Source organism: Capsicum annuum, chromosome 7, assembly GCF_002878395.1.
Source record: "Capsicum annuum cultivar UCD-10X-F1 chromosome 7, UCD10Xv1.1, whole genome shotgun sequence".
In the NCBI taxonomy this organism is placed as follows: Eukaryota; Viridiplantae; Streptophyta; class Magnoliopsida; order Solanales; family Solanaceae; genus Capsicum; species Capsicum annuum.
Genome location: NC_061117.1, coordinates 16990096 through 16990359, shown reverse-complemented (window position 1 = coordinate 16990359; position 264 = coordinate 16990096).

The following is a 264-nucleotide window of genomic DNA, read 5'->3' as shown; positions in this document are numbered from 1 at the left end:
ACAACAACGACAACGACAACAACGACAATGACAGCAAACAACAACAATGAAAACGACGACACCAACAACGAAAACAACGACAACGACAACAACAACAATGACAACCACGACAACGACAACCAACGACAGCGACAATAACAACAACAACGAAAACGATAACGACAATGACAAACGACAACGACAACAACAACAACAACAACAACAACGACAACGACAACAACGACAACAACCATAACGATAAATGACAATGACATCGACAATAAT